The sequence below is a fragment of the Opisthocomus hoazin genome, chromosome 1 (assembly GCF_030867145.1).
Source record: "Opisthocomus hoazin isolate bOpiHoa1 chromosome 1, bOpiHoa1.hap1, whole genome shotgun sequence".
Lineage (NCBI taxonomy): Eukaryota > Metazoa > Chordata > Aves > Opisthocomiformes > Opisthocomidae > Opisthocomus > Opisthocomus hoazin.
In genome coordinates this window covers 27,032,109-27,045,797 of record NC_134414.1, presented here as the reverse complement: position 1 = coordinate 27,045,797, position 13,689 = coordinate 27,032,109, and the positions used below count along the sequence as shown (strand labels likewise).

Genomic DNA, 13,689 nt, shown 5'->3' with positions numbered 1-13,689 from the left:
TAAATGTCAAAATGTGGATCCTACTGTACAGCACAGGAAAATGCATCAGTGATGTTAATAATTTCATGTTTTCTGGAGCAAAGTACCATTATCTTTGAAGGAAGCACACAGAGGAGCATACCTGACATAGAGCTCACCTAGACTCCCTTAGGATGCTTCAGTGCTTAACATAACACTGCTGACTAGCCTTCCCATACCCAATTTCTGGATTCAGGTAAAAGAGAAAAAGCAGATTCAAGATTGGCAAACAGAACACATGTTACAAGAAGGCAAGCCTCTATAACTTGCCTTCTCAGGTGTTCAAGATCTAAAGCAATAAGGAGTATTAATATACTGAACTGCAGGTACTAAATGGAGTGAAATCTGACAGCTTGTTTACATTATGGGGTTCATATGCATCCATACTTTTGCATAAATAATTAAACAATTCTGGCTCATAGGTTAATAAAAGAACTCTTCATAACAAGGAAATCCAAACACAGCAACTGCATCTCTTCTCTATCCCCACTTTGAAAGATACTTTGGAAAACAGGAAAGGTTTTTGTTTCAGTTCCAAAGAAGTCTCTGTTGATACACCTTTGTGGGAAGAGAAATCCAGCAGCAAATACACGGTCTAGCTCCTACCACTGGTCCGCCATGATCAAGGCTTGGTCACGCTCACTGAGATGACTGGTAGGTAGCTGGTGTGCTTGCCTGCGTTAGAACACCTCCCTCATGGTGCTGACTTCTTCCTCCTTGGGTTTCCTCTTATTTTACTACAGCTCCTCAAACACAGCATCAAAACAACCTGCACTAATTCCAGGATAGGGCCATGACAGGCACATGCTCTGTTCATGCGTACTGGGGTTTAAGAATTTTTATTCTTCTCCAAGCTCACATATTTCACACGACTCCAGCTAATTAAATGGCAGAATGGGATACTGCCAAATGTTTATTTCTCACTGAAACAGAGACAGCCATTTAAGGAATGTTGTTGCACTAGCCACATTTCACCACAAAGAACAAGTACCGATAATTATAACATCTGTGATTATATAATGTCAAACATCAGACAAATAAGCAGCCCCACATTTTGAGGAATAAATTGCAACCTGTGTTATCCACTTTTAGGCTAAAAATGCTGGATCTTGTCCCAACCTCAGAAATAAAACATACCCAGCAGTAACTGAAGAACAAATTAATCTGATTATAATCTTACCATACCCTAGCTTTTGCATTCCTCAGCTATGCAGCAAACAGATGGAAAAAGCACATTACATGCACCAGGAGACAAATTTTTAAGGCATCTCTGCAAATATCAGTTATCTTTTCACTTGAATATTTCTGGCCTTGAAGCTTGGGTCTTATTGCGTTACATCTGTGAAATGTTTGGCTATTAGTTCATAACGTACTTTGACAATGACAGTGAACCCACCGATCAAAAATCTTGCTGGGTTTGTGGGTTTATCTTCGCATTCAGACTGCGGGCAGCAAACGGCACGAAGAAAATTAGAAGACACCAGATTATTTTGTAGCTTCTGAAGGTAGTGTCATTAAAGATGAATTTCAAATACTAGGCCTCCAATGTTCCTGGAAAATCTCATATGGTCAGAGAGGCAAATATTTTATTTTTCCTTCAATAAAGCAAAATCTGTCAAAGTCTTCCTGCGGGTGCACACGGGGCCCGGCGGACGAGGCACGTCCCAGGTGCTGACAGCAGAGATTCGCCCCAGGACCCGGCCTCTGCTGCAGGGACGTCTCGGGGCCACCTCCCGGGCTGTGGCAGTGGCACCCCTGGGTCCCATTTCACCTCAGCCTTGCCGTGTGATTTGTGAGGGTTCACAAGCTCCTCCGTGAGGAGCTGAGCAGCCCCTGCTGAAGGCTGCGGTGGACACACACACCCGGCATGAGCCTGAGCCTGGCAGGAGGCCCTATGTGACGCCGAAATCCCCTCCGTCCCCTGAGAGGGGCCACAGGCCCTCCCGCTCCACGGAGCGGCAGCCCTGAGGGACGCCAGGCAGGAGGGGAGGCACAGAAGCACAGGACAGGGAGGAACTGCTCGTGCCACCCAGCCTGCTCCTCTGCCATTCCCAGGACGTGCAAACGCACGGTGGCAGGACACGGGACACCGCGGCCATGCTTTGGGGGCCATGGGAGGATGAAGACCACCAGGCCATGGCCGCCCAACCTGGCAGTCTGGCCCCTGCCTCAGGTTGCCTCCCCTGTCCTGCCCTTTGACGGCAGCTGGGGACAAGGTGAGGACACGGAGCTTCGTGGCACAGGGAAGCTCCGCACCAGCCAGCCGCAGTGCCCCAGGGACAGTTATTTCTCTAGCAGAGCCACAGCCTGAGCTCACAAACCAAATGGTCTTTCACAGCCGTCAACCAACACCCCAGCGAGCAGAGGGACTCGTGCTGCCAGACCCCACCAGGCTTCTCTCCCAAGGTTTTGAAGGTATAATAATAGAGGCTGAACCTCAGCTGATTTTTTTCTGGAGACCGGGATGTTCCCCATGCCCTCTCTGCTCCACTTGCTGGTTACAATCCTGCTGCTGACGCCCCTCTCCTCGGGGCTCAGGGAGCACAAATGAGGTCTCCCCCCTCTGCCCACCTGGCTGTTTCTGAAAGTTTTGTACAAAATGAAGTCCATGAGGCTCCTGGTGTTCTGTCAGGTTTGCTGAAGTCTGTTGAGCTCAGACGTTTGGGGGAGCACAGGACAGCATGGGCGCTGGACCCCGTTTTGGGAAGAAAACCCCACTGCAGGCTGTGCCTCAGGTACCAGTCTCGCCGGGGCGCGCAGGCAGAACCACCGTGGAAGAGGAGACTGGCTCCCCAGGCTGGGCGATGCCGGTCCCGTCAGCCTGTCGACCCACTGCCTCTCGTGGGGACTCACCCGCTCGCTGCCAGGGGTCTGCTCGGAAACCCACCGCAGCTGGGATCCCTTGTTACCACAGCATCTGCAGTCTCCAACACACAACCCTCGCAATGCATAGAGCCTTTCTCTGGATACCAACCATTCTAAGGCAGTATCTATAACACCTATACACATGCATCTGTAACGCAATCTCCCCACAACTCCTCCACAGGGTTCCCTCCTTCTCCTGCTAACGATCAGCAACCACAGAAGACAGTATGACTCCTTTCTCTGTGAGATGTCTTAAGGATTGCTTTAAAAGCTGTAACAACAAGCACATAAGGGATGGGTACATATAGCACCAATACAAGTACATAATGTAGCAATATACAAAACTACAGTTGCAGTTCCATTATACACTTTGCAAACCATTTTTTTTTCTAATTGCCTTTGGCTGATAACATATGAAAAATAGGTAAGAAGTAAGAAAACCTGCAACTTCAGTCCCAAAGTATAGTCTTCCTCAGCAACCTGCATACCTGCATACAGTTAAATGGATACTTCTTGTTAAGCAACTTTAGTGAATGAGGTCCAAAATGAGCATTAAATAAGCTTTCTATGAAACAAACTTCTTTTGCTGCTCATTCATCACAGAAAAGCGTACCTAAAATTCATCCCTGAATGAATGAATTTTCATCTGGAAAAACAACACATTCTGTCAATATAATTTTTCCAGATGACACACTCAAAACTCAACGACTGTTACACAACCAAATAAAAAATTAGTATGCCCTTCCCTCCTGCAGGGAGGGAGGGAGGGACCTTACACAAAAGTCAGCTTCCACTGAAAATGTCTGCAAATTTCTACTGAAATCAACAGTAGTACACACTTGTGTGCATATAAAAAGACAGAATCTGTGTATTAACTATGGCCTGAAAAATACAATGGTCACCAACTTGTAGGTGACAACATCTTATTTTCTCCAGACCTTGCTCACTCTTCTGGCAGCTTGTTGGGCTGAGACTTCCCTTGATGGGCAGGCGTGTAATGCAGGGTGTCAGGGAATCACGCTATCATTTGCCCTCAACTAGAAACCAGAGGTTTCCCTGTCACTGAATGACGTCCAACTCTGGCTATCAGCTCTTTTGTTATAAGTTAGCAACATGCCTTTACATTATTGCTTCCGCCTTGTATATAGCCTTATTGATTTTTTCAGTACAGAAATGCTTTAAGAAAATCAATGTTTCAGCAAATAGAGTGGAGCAGAAGTAGAGTCCCATTTGCCATTCCAGCATCAGAGATCATGGCAAAGTTAAAGGAAATAGCATGTACACGTGGGACGATGAATACAGATAAAAGCTGCAGAAGACATAGAAAATGGGCAAGTAGAGAGGCATGAAATTAAAAACAAAGCAGAAAAAGAGAAGCTGAAGATAAATGTAGTAGCTGTGGGTAGGACTTATCTCAGCTAATTTTAGCAATCTGAAACTCAGGTGTCTAGTCCAAGCTAATCGCATTAGGTCTCTCTATATAGTGAAAAGAGAGCACGAGCAACCTCCAAAGGGGATGAAACCAGTCCTAAGATAGGTCTCCAAAACAGGGCAATACTTTCCCTCGACTTCCCAAAGTCTAGATGATGGGCTCAGAGTAGCTGCATAACTTTTGGATGGTTTAAATTTAGGTGAGACAAATACATATCTGTAAAAGTAAAAAAGTGCTTTCATTTCTTTTGAAGGAAACCAAAACACAAAGTTCAAAAGTGAAGTGGAAACACTTCAGGTACTGGCACTCAGTCTCTTGGCTATGAAATGCAACGAGGCACAACAGAACAGCTGTTGGGAATAAAGGCTGCCTCTATTCTGCGAAGCAGGAACAGACCAGGGCTTGAGCACAAGCACCCAGCCCCGCAGCCCACGCTGCTTAATCATTTGTTCACTCCCTGTCAATGACTGCATTGCTCCATCTACCTCCGAGACAAATGTGTTCAAGAGGACATCAGTCTGCTGTGCCATTTGTTAGTAGAGTCACGGATAGTCCTGGTACCTCTAGCAATACCGACACAGACAAACAACAGCATTGGTAATAGATCTGCTATTGATTTTTAACATATTCTATGATCATAAACTGTTGTCTGGATATCTTTCAGAGGTTTATTCTAGAAAATCTGATATATCTACATTATTACAGCAACCTCTATACCCAGTCATCAATCAGAAAATTACTATTAGTGCATTGCGTTTGGCAGCACTCTGTAACTATAGCCTCTCCAAATCACAATTTCAAAGGTTTTGTGCTATGCTTATGCAATAACTTCCTGACATAGCTAAACAAAAGGTGACTGGTGGGTTGACATTAAAAATGTTATGGATGATGAAGTGCTCCTCGCTTCAACACACATCACTCTGTCCATAGCTGCTCGCTAACATGGAGGATAACTGGCATGGTCCCAGTCCTTGTCTGCACTTAGGCACTGAGAACTTCTCAAAGAGGATATCCTTTCTCCTAAACTGTGCCCTTAAATGGCTGGCCTATGGCAAAACAGTGCAAGGACTGTCCCATCAATGTGTCACCACAGGTGACTGAGTGGAAATTTTCCCTGGCATTGTTCAATTTACCAGTATAATCTTTGCGTTCTGCACATTTCAGCAATTAGTCTCACTGCTGTAAATGAAACAGGGTTTGGCAGTAATTCAGAGAGATATTCCTCTCCTATGCACTCACAGAGATGTGATTTGGATATGATTAGCTAAAGACAGTGACATGAATGCTTTTGCAGATATGAGGGCAAGTTCTGTATGTGTTTTTCTTGTTATACTCAAATTACCACCAATGAAAATGATGCAAGTGACATATACAAAATTGACTGATTTTAAAGCAGGATCATTAACAAAACGAGAGTCAGATTTCAACCTTCAGAATGTCATGTAAAACTCAGAAATCAGAAATCAGAACCAACCTGCTATTTTTGTGCATAAAAATACAGATCACGTTTCTCAGCCCACAGAGCAACCTACTTGCCAAATAAGTTAAAATCTGACCCTAAAGATGAGTTTTTCATTGAGGCACTTCCCAAGGGAAGGAAAAGACCACCACAGCCTTTTAGGCTGGACTGCCTTTTCCTCCTACGTAGCTCTGAGGTCCAAACATTTTTGGTTTTACAAGCTGAATCTATCTTGAAAGCATTTTTACTTGGGTAATTAAAGTGGGAATGAATATCCAAAGAAAAGTGTCAGAACAGAAAAGATCTTATAGATACTAACATGTAAAATATTTCTATCCTGCTCTATGGTGTCACTCAAGAAATTATTTATGATCTTGATGTTTTTAGTTTTTGGAATACAGATGGGAGAACACCTCTTAAAGCTTTTGTGTTTTAACAGCACTGTAGTTGATGTAGGATCGTGCATAAATTTGGGTGTTGTACCTATTGAATAGATGACCTTTGAGTTCAACATGTTTAGCTTTGAAGATCAGATTCATTTGGTTTTCTTGGCAATATGTGACATTTCTTGTGTCAAGGAAAGATTTTCTTATAATTGCTCATCAGCAAGTCCTTGTCTGAACATTTAAATAATTTACGAGCACAAAACCTATTTGTTGTACTTTATTAAAAATGGGCCAAACTTGCCACTAGTACAATTGCATGTAGTGCCATTCACTTCAAAGAAGCTACATATGCTTACACAGCAGGGAATTAGCCCAGATACTGTCAAAATGCTTCATTACTAGTCAAGTCAGACAATAAATCAGACCTTCTGTTTGCGAAGTACTGCAATTTATGTCTAATGACTGGAAGAATTGGTATACAAACTAATTATCAAAACTGGAAAGCAATCATCTCCTAAATGTGCAAAACCTCATCTATAATTTGAATTTTATGAAAAAAAAACCCCAAACCTCATGATGATGGCAGGCATAAAAAAGATCTTGCTTTCTTTCAGACTTAAGCAAGCACTTCCTCCTGCCCTTTTCTGCAAGGATCCCATCTTCAGCATCTTTTTGGGTCATTTTAAGGCCCATTGTTATAGAACTATTGATCCTTTCAGGCTGGAGGGGACCTCAAGAAGTCTCTAGTCCAGAGTCAACACTGAATTCAGGACCAGGTTTCTCAGAGCTTTGTCCTGAAAACCTCCAAGGTTGGGGAGAGTGCACAAGATTCACTGTCCTTATGGGACAGTCTCCTGTTCTCCTTGCATCCAGTCTGAATCTCTCTTGTTTCATCTTATGCCTCCTGTCTTGTCCACCCACCATGGACCATTGTGAAGAGCCCAGCTCTGTCTCCTCAATGATCCTGCAGGCACTGGGAGCTGCTGTCAGGTCCCACCACAAAGCCGTCTGTGCTCCAAGCTGAACAAACTCAGTTCCGTCAGTCTCTCCTCACATGGGAAATGCTTTAGCCCTCACCGTCTCAGGGGCCTCTGATGAACTCCCTCAAACATCAGAAATTTGTTGATGTCTTTGCTGTATTGGGAGGCCCAAAACTGGACACAGTATAACTAGGTGCAGTCTAACAAGTGCTGAGTAGAGGGGTAATCCCTTCTCTCTATCTACTGGGTTTGCTCCTCACAACAAAGCCCAGGATGCTATTGCCCATCTTTGCTGCCAGGGCACACCGCTGGCTCATACCCAATTCTCTGCCCACCAGACCTGATGCAGACATTTAGTCCATCAGCAACACTGGAGTTTGCATTTGTCCTCGTTTAATTTCATGAGGTTGTTGTTGACCCATGCCTCCAGCCTGTCCAGGTCCCTCTGGATAGCAGCCCTGCCCTCCCATATGTCACCTGGTTACCCCCAATTTTGTGTCATCCATGGAGTTGATGGGGGAACATGATGTCTCCTTCTCCAGGTCACTGGTAAAACTATTAAACAAGAGATGTCCCCACACAGAACCCTGAGGAATTCAGCTTGTAACTGGCTGCAGTGAGAGTGTGACCCATTAATTACCAGTCTGTGAGGCCAACAAACTAGCCAGTTTTTCACCCTTGTAGTTGTCCACTCATCTAGAATGTATTAAGTGGGATACAGAGATTATGCTGCATCAAGCTATACTAAACAGCTCTGCTGCATTATACCCACCCTCAGACTGAACTTCTGTACAGGCAACTGAGCTACAGAAGATGACAGACACTTGCCGTGGTTGCTGATGAGCCAGGAATCATCTCTTTTCCTGTCTCCATGTTAGGTCATGGCTGTAAACCAGCAGATAGGCAGGAAAAGTGAGAATACAAGATGCATTCCAGTAAACTACAACCCTTACTCTTATCAGGGAATAGGCTTCATGCCTACTATGTCCTTCTACACATATCCGGAGTTTTGCCATATCTTATTGGCCAAACCCAGGACACTTATCAATGAGGACATCCCTTTCCCATAAGGACATGAACATTTCCAACACCTACCAACAACTCTGCCCCAATGACCTTACCAACTTTCAGTACACAGCCAATTTGCCAAGTTACCACCCTTTTCACACGGCTCAGAACATGTATTGGCAAGAAGCAGATAATAAATATGATAATATATACATCTTCTAATTAATACACAAATGTTCTAAATAATTTGCATAAAATGTCAATCACAAAGTAGGACAAAACTTTACCGTCAAGTTTCAAAAAAATCTAATTAATCACGTCCCTTCTGCACCTTAGGTGATGAGTGTATTACACATCTCTGCAAGCGACCTATTATTTCCCACCAAATATTCACAGCCTAAAGGAAGTCCCCAAAGACAGGTGAAGCAAAGCTCATGTGGAATGTCTAGTCCAGCTCTTTCAGAACTAGAATAAAGACCCCAAACTGAGACTTTCTGGCTATGAAATTAGGTGAACTGTCACAATTTTACTCAAGCCTCTTTCCCTAACATTCTCAGAAGTCCTTTATTACCACTAAGATTCTTAATGTGGGCTTCCAGAAAGACTAGGCTTCCCTGGTGGGAAACTAGGGATGGGATTAGAAGTCGGTTTGTAGCAGTCACCTGGTTTCAGTTTCAATAAAGCTGCTTGTTTCTTATGAAATAACTAGGATGAAGCATCTAAAACCAGGCTGACTGAAGGCAGAAAAGAACGCTTTAGATCAGCTTTTTAGAAATTTTCATTTTACGATCTCCTGTTCAGTTTGTACATCTGACAAAGAGTAGAGGACACAGCAATCTAGCTGTGAAATTTGGATTACTGGCCCACCAGTGCAAACCCAAAAACAGAGCACGGAGCTATACATAAACTGGGTATCACATGCTACTTTCCAGTTACAAGTGAGTGTAATTTCTGGAGGCACCTAGTAGACTATGTGGAATCAAATACCTGTCTGCAAAGTGTACCTTGCATGCCTACTGTATTACTTACTATTTGGTTTCTGGTGAAGATGCTCCTTGGGGAAGGTTCTTGCTCTCTGTTCATCAGAAGCCTTGAAAAATGGGAAAAAAAAAATCACTCTAGGTTAATAGCGAAGTTCTTCAAATTACAGAATATTTATTAAAATGCCAGTTCATTTTTTTCACACAAGCACCCATCTCGATCATGTTTGAACTAGCTTACCAAAGATTTCCGATTCACTTTGTTACCTGAGTTGCTGCTCACAATTAGGCACAAGCTTTGGGCCTGTGCAGTGCTGTGAAAATTGAACACACTGTGAGAACTTTCGAACGTAGGTGCAGCACTTTTTGTGGCAGGATGAACTCCTGGATGTTAGAAATCAACGAAAATGAAGTTTTTAGCTCAGAAGGTTAGTGACTCCAAACCCCTAAGGGCTGCAGTTTTTGGGATAGTGACATGTTGCTAGCTGAAGGGCTGTGTGCTGGAGACAGTGTAAGTAAATAACACTTTTCCTGTTTCTTAGAATTGCTTTGATGAGAAATTTGCACATACTTTGGAAATTGTAGTGGCCATAGAAATAATTGTATAACCTTTCCTAGGACAGTATTGAGAAAAAACAATGTTAGATTAATTGCTAATAAAATATTCTAAGAGTACAGTAAAAAAACCTTACACTGCTATGTATCATGTGCACTATTCTTTACTCACTCGAGTACAAACAGTAATGTAAACTGACTACTTCTTCAAGAAGATGTTCTGCAAACTTAATAGTTCTATTTTAGTCGGCAGGTAACATTTTTTCTCTCTTTGCTTTATCTTATTATTTGCAGTTAGATTCCTTTGCTACATACTGCTCCTGAATCTTCCTAGATAACTATTCATACTCCAGACATGAGTGAGAGGAGGCAAGCATTTGACTGGTATCCCAGAAGAATGAGATTTTGGCTGTGAAAATGAGAAATGTGTACTGTGATAGGATTGACCTTTTCCCGTCTAGAAAAAAATGCATTTATAAATCAAAGTTACTATATAATTTAGTTACAAGTATTCAATGGACAAATCATCCTCTTTCTCAGTTACATATTTCCATTTATATTTAAAAAACTATTGATTCTGCAGGATGAGGAGGGTATCTCTCTGTGCTTCATTATTCCAGTGACACATCATAAATTATGCTTTTCTCTGGACTTTCATATAGTCTCCTTCAGAGAAGACTCTTTTCCTCGAGTGCTCAGCTGTTAATCCATCCTTTTACTGGAAGAGATACTACGGCAGAAGATGAAAAAAGTGCCTGTGAGTGTGTTAATCACGGAGTGATTGATGCTGCCATTACAAAGAAAGGTTAGACAATATGCTCAGCAGTTTTTACTGCTATTTACAACACAGTGCCAGTCATCCAAAACAAGGACTGATCAGCGCACAGACTTTGGATTAATTCAATATGAGTCCTCTGAACCTAATGGCAAGTCTGATAACATTCATCTATTTTCATTTCCCCTCCCTCTTTCAGCGCATGGTTGAAGTCTGAAAACATCTGAAATTCCTGAGACTTTCATGGTCTGGCTACCAAAGCCAACTTGTTGCTCTGGCTCCCTGCACACATCCCTTCTCATACAGGGGTCAGCCCCTACAAAGCCCACGTATTACACAAAATAGAAAAACAGTCAACGTACAAAAGAGCAAACTGGAAAAAAAAATTAAATTATCACCTCTAATTTATAATTTCTTCTGTGAAATACAGTTCCACAGAACATTCTTGCACCCTGCATTGTCAACATGACTTCATTTATTTTTATTGGAAAAGATGTGAATTCTGGAATGTGGGTACACTAATAATCCAAACAATGTTGTGATATGAGTTTGAAAAGGTAAACTTTTAAAAATTTCCACAAATGCACTTGTCTTCATAAATTATTTGAAAGTAAATATATTTATTGAATCAAAGAGAAAGCTTCTGTCAAAAGGGATAAGTTCCAGCTGTGCAATTAATGCAAGCACAGAGAAAAGGCAATCTACAAAGCCCATGACCAGCTCCATATGATTGGAAAAATAAATGAAAATTACTTCTATAGAGCATACTTTCTGAAATATGTGTTTTCATTTCTATGCATCTTTCTTACTGTGTGCTGCTAAAAAAAAAATTACACCTGAATATTCAGAAACAACCCAATTCAATAAATTGTAATTCTAATAAAATAACCTGCAGTTGTAAAATGAAGAAGGCATCATTTACTTCCTTTATGCTAATTTATTTAATATTGAGAAGAATCACTATCAGCTTGTCAGCACTTTAATTCCTCTAAATTATTTTACTGATTTTACCAAGCACTGCTGCTTTTATGAAAGTATAGCAGAACTATTTCACAGCAATGTAGATCTTATTTAAGTATAGCTGGGCAGTAGATGTTCCTTTCTACCTCCATTACTGATTTTATAAATAGCAGTGTAATCGATCTGCAGTTATAACCACAGCAATGACCACAGTTTTACCTGTAACGTTTCCAGTATTGAACACACAATTTTCTAATAAGCTGAAGACAAACCTCCTTGTCCTCTAGCCTATCTTTGCCAGTCCAACTATTTTGTTGTGTAATATTTCTAAAACTAAACCAGTCAAGCTGTTACCTGAACAGCCATCTTGTGTGGTCACTTAAATGACCACAAGGGAGTATTATTTTGGTTTGAAAATGCTTTCCTTAGCTTTTCAGAAGTGCTGTGAGATGCTCTCCTTCCATAGACAAATGCTAACAGAGTTATCGACACACTGCTTAACTAAAGGCTTCCTGGAATTTCAAACTCATGAGGTGTTTTCACTTGCAGTCTCAACCCTACCAAGTGCACCTGCACATCCTTACACATTTGCTCGGTGTCCATATTTCAGTGGTGTCTGAAGTGGGTCATGGTCATGTCAAGCACTCACGAGGCCACACAGGATGAAAAGCACTGAACCAGCATTGCAATTTACTTCCCTTCCACTTTATCATGGACAATGAACTGCAATGAAAGAGCTGCCAGATAGTGTTGTATTTGAGAGATTAGAAACTAAAATAAACAGAAAGATAATCAAGTAGATTCTCAACAACAATAAGCAACAATACACTCTTAATTCAGGTCCTTAATTTGGGTGACCAGAAGGACAGTATTTAAGCCATTACACAGCTCCCACATACTCTGAAGTTTTAAATATTCACTATCAGACCACATCCCTATCTTTAGCAGGTATCAAGGTTTCCTGGTATCACTTTTCCAGCAGACCCCAATGAGTTTCCCTTTGTTCCCTTTGTAAGAGCCATTCAGCCAACACACACTGTGGATGCCTCTAATCTCTTCTAAGACAAAAGCAGATGCTTGCAAACCCTTCTGCCTACTGTGTGGTTACATGTGAGCAGACTTGGTCCTGTATAGTGGTAAGTCACTTGCAATAATGCAGGACAGCCTTTCTAAATTGAAGGATTTACCCAAGAATTTTTGGGGGAAAAAAAAAGAAAAAAAAAGCAAAACATCCACATGCATCCATGGCTACCAGTGTAAGTTGCCCCTAGTTTCAGGGCCTCCTGGGCAGCTTCTCTCTCTAGGTGACAGCCTCCCTATCGCAGGCTGCTCTTCGCTTTGAACTCTGATCCAGGGGTTCCCCATCCTGATCCTGGTACCAGAAGGTAATGCCAGTCACTAGTTTTCCATTAAATCACCAAAGAACTTCCTCTCACAGTTCTCCGCAGTTCCTTGGTTTCAAGGCCAGATACATTTACTGTCCCTAATGCTTCACCTTTCCCATCTAACAGGAGAACTTAACTCAGTCCACTGGATCACACCACAGAGAGAATGGGGATAATGACACCTAAACTTCTTTAGCAGAAGTAATCCTCACATTCTCCACCAGTTAACAGGAAGCTTTCTTGGGGGGAGACCTTGTTTGATTTTGCACTGTAGATTATGATGTCCTACATATAAAGTTAAAGGGAAAAAGTTTTAAGGGGGAGGGGGGGTTAAAATAAAGATACTATACACTGCTGTCTCCTCTTTTCCATATTTACTACTACGCACTATCCATTAAGTCAGAAACACTGCTCCACTTCTACCTTTTGCAGCAGAAGGCCATATGAATCCCTTTATCAGACAAAATATGATAGGGCACTTCTTGGGCTTCACAGTTCTTGCAACTCCTCGCAATAAATCCCACAATATACTGCAGCCTTTAAAAGCCCTTCTACAATTCTCTTTTTCATGCATGAGGTGTAAGAATCACATGAAGAGAAGCCAAAGACATGCCTGTGCTTTAGGGCCTCCTCATCAGTATGCAGCAGGCCAGATTCCCACCAGTTTGTACCTAAATGTCATTCCTAATACATAGTTATCACAGTCTGACAGCCAAGGTGATTTATCTTAATCACAAAGGCAAAAAAATACTATGTTTCATGGGTAAAACAGCACATGTGGACCCCCTTCTTTTGTAATAGCTGCAAGTATAAATATATATTTTTTTCAGCTATTCTTTCATTTCGGCAAGTTATGTATTGCTGCTAGGGGCACCAGCGCTTGAAA

At 42.0% G+C, this 13,689-nt stretch overlaps 1 protein-coding gene across 4 annotated transcripts in view; it reads right to left on the bottom strand.

Annotated features, from left to right (window-relative positions):
* The window catches only part of MTUS2 (microtubule associated scaffold protein 2), a 318,231-nt gene that overhangs the window by 253,010 nt on the left and 51,532 nt on the right, over window positions 1–13,689 (bottom strand). For 3 of the 4 annotated variants that reach the window (XM_075419965.1, XM_075419956.1, XM_075419974.1), the window contains exon 2: window positions 9,178–9,238. The exons of the other annotated variant lie outside the window; for it this stretch is intronic. The gene's annotated coding sequence lies outside the window, so the exon portion shown is untranslated. The remainder of the gene's footprint in view (window positions 1–9,177; window positions 9,239–13,689) is intronic. 4 annotated transcript variants of the gene reach the window in all.